Genomic DNA, 13,004 nt, shown 5'->3' with positions numbered 1-13,004 from the left:
TGGGTGAACTAACCCTTTAAGGCTTTGTAGACAAACAATACAATTTTAAATTCAATTCATATAAAGTCCACGATACGATATTTATTGCAATATATATATAAAAGGAACTTACAGTGTAGTGTTTTTAGTTTTCATAGTGATTCATTACTGTAGTTATTGCTGTATGTGCTGTTTGATGCTTCAGATTTTAGGAACACATGAGCTTGCATTATAAAGCATTCCCAGAGATTATTTATTTTTCTAAAAACCTTTGTTTGAGTTCATCTGAAGAAGGAAAGTTGTACACATCTCAGATGGCATGAGGGTAGAAGATGAGTAAATGGTCAGGATATTTCTGGGTGTACTGTATTTTTTTTAATGTATACAGAATTCAAAGAAAGAAAAATAAGAAGAGGAACAAGAGGAGGAGGAAGCCAAGCAAGAGAAATGAATAAGAAGTGTTGTAACATTAAATCTGCTCTCATACGTTTCATTTTATTTCATTTGGGTAACAGAAAGATTTTCTATTCAAAGATTCTTTATTTGATTTCCCTTACTATGTCAATCGCATGACAATTGTTTCAACTGAGTTGAACTGTTTAACCTGCTGATTCCAAGTGCCTAGAAAGTTCCAAAGAGCAATAAGAGGAAACATTGTAATGCTGTGTTCACACCAAACGCGAATAGAGCGTCTGGCGCGAATGTTTTCAATGTTAAGTCAATGTAAAGACGCCCTTATGCGCGTCTGGAGGTCTCGCGGCGCGGAAGACGCGAATTCGCCTCATACGCGCGAATGGTGCTTTTTGTGCATTTACGCGTTTGACGCAAATTCGCGTCTGACGCCCGAGTTGAAAAATTTGAACTTAACCAATCAGGAGCCTGCTTGCTGCTGTGGCGGCAGGCCCGCCCGGAGTCACTCATTCAAAATGGAGGAACGACTGATATTATCAGTGAGCAGTCACCCAGAGATTTATGACACAAGTTCATACTTCTATAGAGACAGAAATAAAAAGGACCTCGCTTGGAAGAGTGTCGGTGAGGAGATTGGGCAACCTGGTAAATTGTAAATACACATTTCACTTTTGAGTCACGTACACGTTTATCGACCCGCGAATACAAAGCGGTAGCTCTCTCGATGAACGCACGATCAACACCATCTTGCAAACAGACAACCGCATAGCACTTGCCCCTCCCACAAGAAGCGGATTTCTCCTCGGACGCGCGTCAATTTCGCTTCAAACGCTTGTTTTTTACGCGCGTCTATTTCGCTCTAGACGCGCATTTGAATGCATTCAAAATGTTCAAGCGGCAAACTAGACACGGTAGACGCGAATTTGACGCTCTATTCGCGTTTGGTGTGAACGCAGCATAATTCATTTTACACTGTCAGATTGTAAACATATGCGATTCATTTATTCAAAGAAAAACAAGAACCATTTTCTATTATAAAATCCAGCTTTATTCAGTTAAGAGGCTCAGTGTTGGTTGTTCACTCACCTGCTGTGTTACCTTCCTCTCTCCAGTAGTCGCACCTTTCTTCTGATCAATCGGCCCATATTGAATATTATACTAGTGTGACACGCTAAACACGTTCCACGCTACACATACTTAAACTATAACTACATGAAACAAGAGTATATTTCCCTAGACTAAAAATATTGCTATAGTTGTAGTTTTAATTGCCTCAAAACAACTTAATCAGTGCACCTTTGCTATAAAAACAAAATACTGTGTAAATGCACTGTTCTCTTTCGATACTTCACTCGGACTGTGTATGGGGGAAAGTCTCCTTTTTCCCCGCTACTGAAGCCTTTTTCAATAACGCAGTGCAACTGCACCGTCATTGGTTCACTCATAGACAAGTTGTTGAACCAACGGCGCGGCTCAGCCGCGCGGCCTATGGCGACAAAGCACGTGAATATTCCCGCCGAAATGGGTGGGGTTTAGGGCTATATAAGCAGGCGTTTCGCCATAGGATTTCAGTTCTCTCTCCTTCAGTGACGACTGCAACTTCTCCTCGCTGATCTCCGCCTGAAGCCTTCACCGCCTGGGAAGAAGTTGACTGGAAGGACGCTCTCCGCCGCCATTGAAGAGGCCCGCTTCCCGCTTCCAGCTTCCCGCCAGCACATCTCCTGCCGCCATCCGGCGCTTCTATTAGAGCATCTTTCCCGCCGTTTATTACCGCTCTAAAAGAGCTTCCCTCGTGGTTTTCTAACCGCTCTAAAAGAGCTTCCAGTGGCCCTCGCCGCTCTAAAAGAGCCCCTCAAATGCCGTTTTCACGGCGGCGGCGTTGCTTCAAATGCCAAGCCACACTTGTGGCACATGCAGAGCCCCTCTGCATGAGACTGATGGGCACGGTGAGTGCGTCGGCTGTCTGGGCCGACTACCTCCTCCGTTCTCACTGCGAGAACATGAGTCTCACCTCGTTGCGCTCGCGGATCGCCTTCTTCGCTGAGGGCGGTCCTGCTGCTAGCACTCTCCCGTCTCCTTCCTCCAGCGAGCCGGCTAGGAAGAGACAGCGGGGTAGAGAAGTCCAGCGCCCGGAGATGGATGAGCTCACGCCGGCCCAGCTCCCGCGTGCCTCACCTTCTCCCCCATGAGAGCAGTCCCCCGTCTTGTTCTCCCGCCCCGACCTGCGTCCCTCAGCTGATGCGAGCGACCTCGTCTCCTTCGGCGGTTCAGAGGACGAGCCGCTAGATGACGACTCCATGTATCTCGCGGCCTCTGAGAGGAATGGGCCGGTGACTCTGAGGAGAACCCCGCCCATTTACCATCGCTGGAGCCCATTGATTCTAGACCCAGGATGGATGCCGAGCTGTTCCGCATCGTCTCAAATGCGGTCGAGGAACTGAATCTTCAATGGGCCCCGCCTGAAGATCCAGCGAGTAGCAGGTTAGATGAGTGGTACCTGCCGGGACGTCGTCAGGCCCCTCGCCAACGCGCTGCGCCCTTTTTTCCCGGGGTCCACGAAGAGCTGACCAGGTCGTGGCACGCACCCTACTCGGCCCGCTTATGTACCTCGCAACAGGCGGCTCCCACCTCGGTTGACGGATCCTCAGAGAAGGGTTATGACTGCCTTCCTCCCCTGGACGAAGCGGTAGCAGCTCACCTCTGTCCCCCCGCGGCTGTGGGGTGGAAAACCAAGAGGACCCTCCCGTCTAAGCCCTGTAGGACTACCTCCTCCCTGGCTGGCAGGGCTTACACCTCCACTGGCCAAGCTTCCTCCTCACTGCACACCATGACCATACTGCAGGTGTTTCAGGCCAAGCTCCTCCGCGCACTGGACGAGTCTGGTTTTGATGCACCCGCCTTCCGTGATCTACGCAGTGCCACGGATCTGGCCCTGCGCTCCTCGAAGGCCATGGCCCAGGCCATTGGGCGTTCCATGGCCAGTCTGGTTGTGCTCGAGCGCCATCTTTGGCTCAACTCCCAGGCTATGCGACACTTCTTGCCGAAGCGTTCCAGTTCCACTTCTGCTTCCAGCCGCCCCAGGACTGTGCCGGCTCAGTAGAGCAAAGCTGCTCCCTCTACCGCCCAGGCAGCTCCAGCTCCAGCTCAAAAGGAACAGCGCTGCCGAGCCCGCCCGAGCGCCAGACGCTCTTCCTTCCCGAGGCAACGGCAGGGCCCCTGGCCCAAGATAGAGCTGGATCCGAGGCCTCCAAAATCTTCCTAATCCCTGTGGAAGGAAGAGGAAGGGGTTAAAGGGCACCTATTATGCCCCTTTTTACAAGATGTAATATTGGTCTTGGGTGTCCCCAGAATGTATTTGTGAAGTTTCAGCACAAAATACCCCACAGTTAATTTATTATAACCATTTGAAAATGTCATTTTTGGGGCCTGTTTTAAAAAGAGCTGTTTTGGTGTATACCACCTTAAATATAAATGAGCTGCATATCCCCGCCCTGCCTTTGGATGAGGGCGTAACTTGCATACCTATGGCAATAAACAGTCGATAGAAGCAGAATGGCTGAGAGTGAGAGACCCGCTGTTTTGTATGGCATTCAGCCGTACATGTTTGAACCGGAATCAGACCCAGATGATGAAGAGACTCCGGCAGAAGAAACACAATTGAGAATGGAGCAGGACGTCTCTGAATGGTTATTTGATACATTTATGTACTTATAGAGTTTTAATCGCGTCCCCTTTGCAATTATGGATGTGCAACACACACACACACACACACACTGTGATAACGTTCGCGCAATTTTTTGAAACTACAAACACAAATACTGTGATAACGTTTGCTAAGTACAAACGAAATTATATTTATGCGAGGGAACGGTTGCGTCATGTTGACATTACTTGTCGTACAGGTGCTTATGTGGCAAATGTGAGAAGATGGCTACAGAACCAGAAAATATATGCTGCAGGGAGATAGAACAGGTATTAATTTATTTACATTTGTAATTGTTGCAAAAAATAATACGTGACATAAAACTGTCTGACGCTATTTGTTGTATCAAAGGTTACAAGACGGATGAAACAACTTCAAGTCACTCCATCATGTATGGTAGACCATCCCGGAAAACATACACAGTTTTTAATACAATATCTTTAAAAATATATATATATACACGTGTCGATACACACTATACAAACAAGGTTTAAATTATATACACAGACATTCTACGACGACAACAACAACTTTAGACGCATTTGTTATTGAACTGGCTGACATCGACTGAAATGACTATTTGCTCAAAAAACATTAAATACACTTACTTCTTCTGGAGGTGACGTTGGATCGCGAACAGTAGGCAACGATCCACACTTGAGGATTAACTTTGAAGCAAGACCTGCTTTGAATTGACCCTCGTTCTCAAAACAGTCAGTCAAAAAATGATTCGCGCAAACATAAACGTATTTTGGAATTTTGAGTGGCGCCTTTCCTTCGTAAATAAAATCCATCCACTGCGTTTTCAGTGGCTCTGATGTCGGAAGTAAGTGAAAACTACTATGTTCATTATTACATCCCACAACAGAACATATATGTTTATTAGGAGACATTACCGGCTGTCGTTGAAACAATGGAGGATGGTTGACAGATCACCGAGGGCGGGGTCTATGCCAAAACCAGATTGTCAATCAAACCACGTGGGTGGGGTTTAGCGCAATTCTACGTCACAGTGAGAGCAATCTTAGAACAGGGCGTTCTGAGTCAGTGCTTATGAATTATTGAGATTGTAAAAAAAACACTGGGTGGATTTTTCTCATTCTAGGGTGGTTTTGCTCACACACTGCCAACACACATTTATGGTCAAACACCATGTAAAAGTGAATTTTGCATAATAGGTGCCCTTTAAGTCCGGCCGAGGCCGGACCACCCCAAAGCTCTCTCGTTCTCTTTCCCCTCTGCCTCGTTCAGTTCCGGGCATGGGAACCAGTTTGTGTGTTCTGCGACCAGGGTCCATTGTTGTTGCCCCCAAGCAAAACGCCGTTTTCACGGCGAACACAAAAAATATTTTACATTCTCAAAGAAAGAGCAATTTTCCTCTTCCTCTCTCACCAGCATACAGTCCCCCTCTAGGCGGCCTATCGCTTGGTACCATTCAACCCCTCGCTTCGCAGGTCGAGGCCTGGCAGGCCATCCCCGGAGTGTCAAAATAGGTTCTGGGGATAATATCTCACGGTTACTCACTCCAGTTTGCTTGCAGACCCCCGCGTTTCAGTGGCATTCTTCCCACTTCAGTAAACACGGACGACGTGCATGTCCTCCGATCAGAAGTGACGTCTCTGCTGGAGAAAGGGGCCATAGAAATAGTGCCTCCCTCAGAGAGCGAGTTGGGCTTTTACAGCCGCTACTTCCTTGTCCCCAAAAAAGATGGCGGTCTCAGACCCATCTTGGACCTCAGAATTTTGAACCTTTCCCTCATGAGACGGAAGTTCAAAATGTTAATGCTGAAACAGATCCTCGCACAGATTTGTCCCGGGGACTGGTTCTGCTCTCTGGACCTGAAAGATGCGTACTTTCACATCCAGATAGCCCCCCATCACAGGCGATTCTTGAGATTCGCATTCGAGGGAGTGGCTTATCAATACACGGTCCTCCCGTTCGGCCTGTCCCTAGCTCCTCGCACTTTTACCAAGTGCATGAACGCGGCTCTTTCTCCTCTGAGACAGATGGGAATTCTCAATTATCTCGATGACTGTCTCATTCTAGCCCAATCTCGAGATGAGCTAGAGCACCACAGATCCGTGCTACTCAGCCACTTAGAATGCCTGGGTCTCAGGGTCAAATTTGCCAAGAGCTCACTGCTCCCCAGCCAGCGTATAACATTCCTGGGTGCAGTTCTCGACTCAGTCCGTATGACGACTATAGTCTCACCAGAGCGCGCTCTGGCTATTCAGCAGCTCGCGGCTTCTGTCAAGAAAAGAGCCTTTCTCCCTCTGAAGTTTTTCCAGAGGATGCTAGGGCTGACGGCTTCCGCCTTCCCAGTTCTGCAGCTCGGCCTTCTTCGAATGCGGCCTCTGCAATACTGGTTGAAGTTCCGGGTCCCTCCTCATGCCTGGCGGCGTGGCCGCCTGCATCTCAGGGTCAATCAAGCCTGCTTGGCAGCTCTCAAACCCTGGATGAACCCCACTTGGTTCAGTCTAGGAGTACCCCTACGAGCAGTGTCCAGAAGGACCGTGCTCTCGACAGACGCATCCAACCTAGGACTGCAGCTGAACTTTGCGAGGGAAGGCCGGCCTTCGGCTCGTGGTCCCACGAGGAGAGCCATCTGCACATCAACTGTCTCGAAATGCTAGCAGTTGTGCGAGCCCTTCGGGCATTTCAGATGCATCTGACAGGACGTCACGTCTTAGTCCAATTCGGACAGCATGACAGTGGTGTCATACATAAATCACCAGGGCGGTCTTTCGTCCAGCCGCTTATGCGCTCTGGCGACACGTCTTCTGGAATGGGCTCTACCGAGGTTTCAGTCGCTCAAGGCGACTCATATACCCGGGAAAATGAACTTGGGAGCAGACATGCTATCTCGGAGCAATGTCCCCTCAGACGAGTGGATGCTCCACCCACAGATAGTTCTCAGAATTTGGGAGTTCTTCGGGAAGGCAGAGGTTGACCTCTTCTCCTCAAAAGACAACTCTCACTGCCCAATTTATTTTTCGAAAGAGGACGATGCGCTAGCCCATGCCTGGCCCAGTGCTCTCCTGTACGCTTTTCCCCTGATCGCTCTGATCCCTCAGGTCATCAGGCGGATCGAGGAAGACAAACACAGAGTCCTCCTAGTGGCGCCGCTCTGGAGGAGCCAGGTTTGGTCCTCAGAGCTGTTCAGGCTTTCCACGAAAGCCCCGTGGCCAATTCCTCTGAGACAGGACCTCCTCTCTCAGGCAAACAGGATGATCTGGCACCCTCAGCCAGAACTGTGGGCTTTGCACCTTTGGTCCCTAGATGGGAGCCTGCTAACCTCCCAGGGGACGTGCTAAATACTATTTCTCATGCTAGAGCGCTGTCCACGAGATGCCTTTATGCTCAGAAATGGTCTGTCTTTGTTGGCTGGTGCTCTGCACGCAACATAGACCCAGTGGAGTGTGACGTATCACCGATACTGTCTTTCCTCCAAGAGCGTTTGGATATGGGTCGCGCCCCCTCAACGCTCAAAGTCTACGTAGCAGCCATTGCATCGTTTCATGCTCCTATTGCTGGCCAGTCAGTGGGACGAAACAACCTTGTGGTGCGTTTCTTGAGAGGTTCTAGGCGGTTAAATCCTCCCCGTCCTCTCACTGTCCCTACCTGGGACCTCTCTCTGGTCCTCAGGGCTCTCAAAGGACCTCCCTTTGAGCCACTGCGTTCAGCTGACCTTAGGCCTCTGACGCTGAAAACCGCTCTGCTACTCGCTTTAGCAAGTGAGGGGGCTTCGGCCTCCTCACTTGCCCACTGGTTCCCTATCGGTGCCCAAGGCAAGTCCAGTCGTTCCCAGCCGTGGCACGGTGTGGTTGAATTCGTTCCCCCATACGCAGTACGAGTGAAGTATTGAAAGGGAACGTACTCGGTTACTAACGTAACCTCAGTTCCCTGAGATACGGAACGAGTACTGCGATACATGCCGTGCCACGAGGCTGCGGCTTCAGTGTCGTCGCTTCAGTCGAATGACCTGAAATCCTATGGCGAAATGCCTGCTTATATAGCACGAAACCCCGCCCATTTCGGTGGGAATATTCGCATGCTTTGTCGCCATAGGCCGCGCAGCTGTGCCGCGCCGTCATTGGTTCAACAACTTGTCTATGAGTGAACCAATGACGGTGCAGTTGCACTGCGTTATTGAAAAAGGCTTCAGTAGCAGGGAAAAAGGAGACTTTCCTCGTTCCGTATCTCAGGGAACCGAGGTTACGTTAGTAACCGAGTACGATATGTAGCCTACCCCATAATTTAAAAAAGCTTTTATATATTTGTATACTATTATTACAAAAAGGTGCCTAGTGTATATTCTCGCTAAGTTGCTCCCAAACGTAAGATTGTTGTCTATCATAACAGTATAATTACCCCTTTGTTCTGAAATACTTACAGTATAAGTAAATTGTTATTTTCCTGGTTGTTACCCATTTATTCCCAAGACTTTACCTATATTGTTCCCTTATACTTACACATACTTTTTATGTAAATCTAGTGTTTTGCACGTTTCTGTGATGGGTATAGGTTTAGGGTTAGGGTTAGGCCACAGGAAATAACAGTATACTATTTAAATATCATATATTAATTTATTGAATATAAAATCAGTGGGAGTCTATGCAATGTCCACATTAATATAGTGAAACAAATGTGTGTGTGAGTGTGTGTGTGCCCTACATTATGCGAAGAAAAGATGCCAATATATGAAATACTTTTCCTTGTGGGGACATTTTTTGGTCCCCATGAGGAAAGGAGCTTACAAATCATACTAATAAATCAAATGATGTTTTCTGAAAATGTAAAATGCAGAAGGTTTTCTGGGTGTGCTCTTTGATACCAATTGTTCATTTGAAAGCCACATTTCTAGCATCTGTAAAACCGCATTCTTCCATCTTAATAATGTATCTAAACTATGACATATGCTCTCAATAACAAAGTTAGTTCATGCGTTCATGACCTCAAGGCTAGATTATTGTAATGCTCTACTGGGTGGTTGCCCTGCACTGTTAATAAACAAACTCCAGCTGGTCCAAAACGCAGCAGCTAGAGTTCTTACTAGAACCAGGGAAAATTACCATATTAGCTCGGTTCTGTCAACACTGCATTGGCTCCCTATTAAACATTGTATACATTTTAAAACCTTCCTAAATTCTTACAATGCATTAAACGGTTTAGCTCCCCAGTACTTGAGCGAGATCTTATTGCATTATTGTCCTTCATGTCTATTGCAATCTCAGAATTCAGGCCAGTTGATAATACCTAGAATATCAAAATCAACTGTAGGCAGTAGATCTATAGATCTATAGATCTGAAAATAAACAATCCACAACAGGGCTTCACTCCAAGATCGGTATAAACAATCCACAATAGGGCTTCTCTCCAGTGCTGTTGTCGTGCTCAGTGTTTCGGTCAGCAGTCCCTCTCTCTCTCGCACACTCCTGCTTCTCCTGGCGTTTTATCCTGTCTCCGCGCCAATTACTGGAATGAGAAACAGGTGTTCGTAATTTACATTTAACCCACTCGCTTACCACGCGTCTCCCGACGCTCTCTCCAGTTGCAGACCTCGCTGAACCACGCCCCCCTCGCCACAGTCATCTACACTAATATTAGTCCCTCTGTTCATCGCAAGGTTTACCATAGTCAGCCGGATCCGGGCCGTATCTAGATCAGATGGAGGACCAGCACCCTACATATGACCCCAACACATCCCTGAAGTGTCAGCAGAGATTGTGTCACCTAGACTATCCCCTGTGAAGGCCTCACTGACATAACAGACAGTAGCACAGATCCTCAACAAACCTGTCTTCATACCAGCAAGATGAATCCGATCTTCAACCAGATGGTACTGGATTAAATATTTTGAATGTTCCGACTCCAAGCTGACTTCTGACCTGTAATGCTGCCTGAATTATAATCATGCACTGTTCGTTTGTTGGTCAGAACTGGCCCTATGACTGAACCTGGATTCTCCCAAGGTTTTTTTTTTCCCCATTCTGTCACCTGACAGAGTTTGGGTTCATTGCCATTGTCGTCTCTGGCTTGCTTAGTCAGAGACACTTAATATTCAACAATATTACTGCCTGCATTAGACCTTTATCACAGCAGAATTAGTTACCGGCAGTGCTTGTCGAAGTGGTGTACTTATTCTTCTAGTTATGTATATCTTCAGTGTGTGTCGTAATCACCTAGTTGAATAAATGCCTCTTAAAATGAGCATCCACAGGATGATTTCAAAATCCGGACATTTTCAGAGACAGAAGAAGAGATGATTACGGTGTACAGAATTTTCCAGACTCAAAACTTGTAGTTTTAATCCAACATAAGCCAATCTGAGAAAGCAGTGGCTTGTAAACATATGTGATTATTTCACCATATGGTGTCAGTCTTCTAAACTAGTGACTAATGCATACTACACATGAACATACTCCTGCGTATCATTTTAGAAGAACTTTCATCCTGCTGTATCAGTCTCATGAAAACTTAGGTAAGGGTGTCGTCATTTAGAATTAGCAGCCGGACACGCTGCAGTAACATCGACGAGGATTCAGCCATTAGTTTTGATTGCGTTGCGATGGGACTGGAAGCAACGATACACTGCTTCACTTACCAGATATAGGAAGTGTGATAAACGTCTGTTGAAACCATTGTATGCAAACTGAACTGAGCTGGACGATGACATCACTGTTTTCTCCAGAGCTGCTATAGATAAATGAATTAAATGAATAACGAATGATTGTACAGTGGAAATAAATCAACACTGAACTTTCTTAAGCTGGACAATGCCACCATTCTAGAGCACATCTTCTAGAGCTGATGTACAGCCCAAAAACAGCCCATTATTTTCCTGTTATCACTGTAACGCTGCTTTAAAACAATCTGCATTGTAAAAAGCTATATAAATAAAGGTGACTTGTGACAGGTAGGTTTAGGGTTAGGAGACAGAATATACAGTTTGTACAGTATAAAAATCATTATCTCTATGGAAAGTCCCCATAAAACATGGAAACCCATGTGTGTGTGTGTGTGTGTGTGTGTGTGTACATGTTTTTCTATCCCGGTGGGGACTTCAGTCTGAATGACCACAGACTCCTGGGGACTCATGTCACCGTGGGGACCTAAATTGAGGTTCCTATGGGGAAACAAACTTATAAATCATACAGCATAAGTTTTTTCTGAAAATGTAAAAATGCAGAATGTTTTCTGTGATGAGTAGGTTTAGGAGTAGTGTAGGGGGATAGAATGTACAGTTTATACAGTATAAAAACCATTATGCCTATGGAATGTCCTCAGATAGCAAAACAAACCTGCGTGTGTGTGTATCCGGTATGTGCATGTTAAATGCTCACGTGCGTATTTGTGTGAGCGCGCTGTGAAGACCCTCAAACAGATCTGTTTACAATGTGTTTTTACAATGTGCAGCATTGTAGCCAACATGTTTGCTGAGCATGTGAATGCAATGGCCAATCTCTTATTCATAACCAACAAAGTATAATTACGAAGTAAATAATAGTTTCATTGTGCAGCACAGACAGATTTTTCGAATATAACAGGAGTTTTCACTCAGTCAGTGTGCTTGCGCTGCAGCTGAACTGAAGTGATATCAGCTTAATTGATTATAAAGCCAGCGCTTTTTGCTCACTTTCTGTATATAGCCCATCCGTAATTTGAATAAAGGTTTATTTTTCATTCTGCATAGTACACACTTCAAAGTTTCATGAGTGACAACTGAATTAAAATGAGAGATTGAACTGGAACTGGAACATGCAACTGGACAATGATCTGAAGATCACAAGCAAATTTACAACAGAATGGCTGAAAAAGAAAAAAAATCAAGGTGTTGCAATTGTTCAGTCGAAATCCAGACCTCAACCCGACTGAAATGCTGTGGCGAGAGCTGTGCATGAACAAATAACCACAAACCCCAAAGTTTCTTCAGAATGATGTGAAAAAATGATAAAGTCATACAGAAAATTATTACTTCAAGATATTGCTGCTAAAAGTGGATCTACAAGCAATTGGATTGACTGATTTGGCTCATTTTCCTGTGGACCCCATCTCTCACAAATGTCTCCATGGTTGCAAGGCACGCTCCCTGTGCAAGCAGGGGGTCACAGGCGGTGCGTAATATCATTGCGCTTGCTGCACCCATGGTACGGCAGCAAAGTTCCTTGATCATTACGCCATAATGAGAGTATAGTTGTCACGGATTGTACAGAGACAAACTGGTAAGATCCATGTGCAGCATTTAATGGGGAATTCCAGAACGTAATCCACAGACAGGCAAGGGTCAAAATCCATAAAGTCAGCCCATACAAAAAACACAAAAACCAAAACAGAGACCAGGAGAACCATACATGAAAACACCATAACCAAAGTAGAAAACAAACCGGGTATAAATAGGCAGACACTAATGATGAAACACAAAACAGCTGGGTGCAATGAACGGGATAATGAGTCCGGGAAGTGGGTTATGGGAAATGAAGTCCAAGGGGTGAAAACAAGAGTCCGGGTTGGAGTGCCCTCTAGTAGCAGACAAGGGCACTCCCAGTAATGATCATGACAATAGTTCCATATCGGCCTAGAAAATCGGCCTCAGTGTAGAGTGCCATTATCATCAATTATAAAAAGAAACATCGTTATCGTTATCAACTTTCAAGGTAGTAACATACTAACTATTCTTGTTAAATTAGAGTAATATGGTTTTGTGTTTTATAACAGGGCTTCAACAGGGTGCGGGATTGTTTTGGACAATTTTAAATGTCCCCAGTCACAACGTTTGAACTGTATGTGAAGTTACACTCGGATATGAATAAATAAAAAAATAAAATAATAATACACTTGCAACTTAGTGTTTAAAATGAGTCTAAAATGCAAAATAATACTTAAAATTAGTTAACAGTTTAAAAATTTGTAA

Source organism: Megalobrama amblycephala, linkage group LG2 (assembly GCF_018812025.1).
Source record: "Megalobrama amblycephala isolate DHTTF-2021 linkage group LG2, ASM1881202v1, whole genome shotgun sequence".
Lineage (NCBI taxonomy): Eukaryota > Metazoa > Chordata > Actinopteri > Cypriniformes > Xenocyprididae > Megalobrama > Megalobrama amblycephala.
Note: the sequence above shows the minus strand (reverse complement) of the source record.